Below are 2,605 nucleotides of genomic sequence, written 5' to 3'. Positions count from 1 at the left end.
TCCCAGGAGCAGGGGCAGGCGCTTGAGGGTTTGGCCAACCTGTCCTACCTCCCATGGCCAGCAGCGAGGCCTGAAAGCAAGGCCTTTATTCCCTCCTCAGTTTGTCCTTTGGGTTGGATTGAGATCCAGTGGCACTGCAGTGAGCAGGATTGAGGGTGGACATGAAGAACTTTCAGGTCTGTCCTACAATCTGGAACCATTTTTTGCTGGGGCTGTAAAGCAACTGTGCCTCCCCGAGTGTGGGGTTGCTGTCGTCTTCTAGGAAAAGACTCATCTTCTTCAGATTCTCTGATCTGGCCTGTGTAAAGCACTGTGCCGGACATACTGGGGCTTCAAGATAACCTGGTCACTGCCCACGGGGCTTGTTCTCTAGATACGGGTGGACTGACATCTCCTTGGCTTCCTCCACAGTCTCTGCCAGCACTGCAGCATGGAATCCCTGAATCCTTTGCAAGAATTAGATTATTTCCATTATCCTCCTGCCTCTGGGAGGGCTGTGCCTTGGTGGTTCCATCTAACCGTCCATAGCCTCTCTGTAAACTCATTTCCTAATAATCAGGAAGTACCTCATTACATCTAAACTTATTTCTTCTTTGCTGCACATGTCCATCATCGTCGCCTTGGCACAGATTTTGTCATCACCAAGGCTGGAGCAGCATATTTTTTGTACAAATAGCATCCCCACCTCCATCTCCCCCAACCCCCACAGTGATCCTCGCGTAATCCTCAGCGGCCAGGCATGGCGTGGGACATCCTCCGCCACGAGCTCTGGAAACTTTTCTTTCCTTCATCTGAAACGAGATCATATCTACTCTGAGATGGTGGTGCTGGTGGTGGTTTTGAAGAAGGGGCTATCTTTTCTCCGCTCCCCAGGTTACATTCAGAGGGAGGCAAAATGAGAGGATCTTCAGCCCCAGAATCTTAGCCTCCACAGCAGTCCCCAAAGAGAGTGGAGCTCAGGACAGGCGAGGACAGATGCCTGAGCAGAGCTGGGACATTCCATGAGTAGGTTCCATGCCCTATCCCTTTTCCAGTCCTAACTCCCAGGGGCGGGAGAGGTGGACACTCCTGACGTCCCAGACTAAAGACTCACAGACACGATTCAGCATTATTCCAACTTGCAAGGAAAGTGATCCCCTCGGGATCAACCCAAGTGGCAATGCCTGGAAAGAGGCGATTTCTGCAGCCCCTGACACTTCATGTAGAGCAGGAGGTCAGCCTCCCCCTTGAACAGTGCTAGAAGGTGGGAAGGGAGGAGTAGACGGAGGCAGTCCCTCGAAGGGCATGTCAGATAAGGGAGTGGGAGGACCCAACCCGGAAATGTACCCATGGAAGGAGGCCTTGGCAATAATTCTCTCTGTCTCTGGCCTCCCTTCCCTACATGGTCTTGTGTGATCTTCAGTGCCAGGGTCCCGCACCTGGCACAGAACGCATGCTTGTTATACAAATGGATAAATGAAGAGCCGTGGGAGGTAGGTCACGTTCCTCACTTATAGATGAAGAAACAGAGACACAGAAAGGTTAAATGGCTTGCTCAAGGTCACATGTCTCGTCCGGGGCAGAGCCAAGTTTCAGGGGAGAGCCCCATGGGTGGTAGAGGCTCTTGAAGAGGAGGGAGGCAGGACGAGAGGGGATACCACACAGGGGGACCAGGAGCGTCCATAGAGCTGACCCCCTTTGAAAGATGACATTTAAGATCATGCAGCTTTTAAAACACAGTCCCTGAAGTCTGGTTTATCGCATATACTTGGTCTTGCAAATATCATGGAGAAGGCAAGGGGGAGACTGGACTCCTAAAGGCTAGGATTGACACTGAGAGGCCGGGCACCTGATCACCAGACCTTTGCTAGCCCCTAACTGCTGTGCAGCATTGGACCAGCCACACCGCATCTCTGAGCCTCTAAGAGAACGGAGATGCCAGATGAGGAGGAGGGTGCACTTGGGAGAGAAGGGCCAGCCCCTCTTCAGAGGAACAGTTGTAGGCATTGTGTTCCCATTGCCCTGGATCCATTCGTTGTTGTTGTGGTAGTTGTTGCTTTTGTCTGATTTTAATCATTTTATCTTTTTTGAATAGGAAATACATGTACATGGGTCAGTACTCAAAGGGCACCAAAGATTGTACAGTGACAAGTAAGTCTCCCTCCCATCCTCGGGGCAGCCAGGCCACTCGGGTCCTTTCTGCAGCCCCTGTCACCACTGTCACCACTATCCTGTATAAGATCCAAAAATATTTTCCCCTTCTCCTGGCTGGGTTCATACTCTGCAGGTGCCACAGCGTTTAGCTGAGCTGATGTTTTGAGAAAAGGTGGAAAAGGGGGCTCCAATCTCCTGGACTGATGGGGCGCCTTGGAGTACCGAAGACTCTCGGTTTCTCCCGCCCCCCCCTGGTAAGAGGCGGGAGAGAGGGCACGTGGCTGCTCACCTTCAGCGCTCAGAAGCCGCGCAGGTGGGAGGGTGGGCGGGGGGCGGCAGAGCAGCAGCCTCACCAGGGCTCGACACCCCACACTCCTTCCTCAAGGCTTCGCACACCCCCAGCTCTAGCCTGGCTGCGGCGGGCGGGCCCGTTCCTTCTGCCGTCGATGCGGCCCGCGGCCTTTCATTCTGT

Source organism: Dasypus novemcinctus, chromosome 12 (assembly GCF_030445035.2).
Source record: "Dasypus novemcinctus isolate mDasNov1 chromosome 12, mDasNov1.1.hap2, whole genome shotgun sequence".
In the NCBI taxonomy this organism is placed as follows: domain Eukaryota; kingdom Metazoa; phylum Chordata; class Mammalia; order Cingulata; family Dasypodidae; genus Dasypus; species Dasypus novemcinctus.
The sequence above is the reverse complement of the archived record's forward strand: the minus strand, read 5'-3'. Positions refer to the sequence as shown.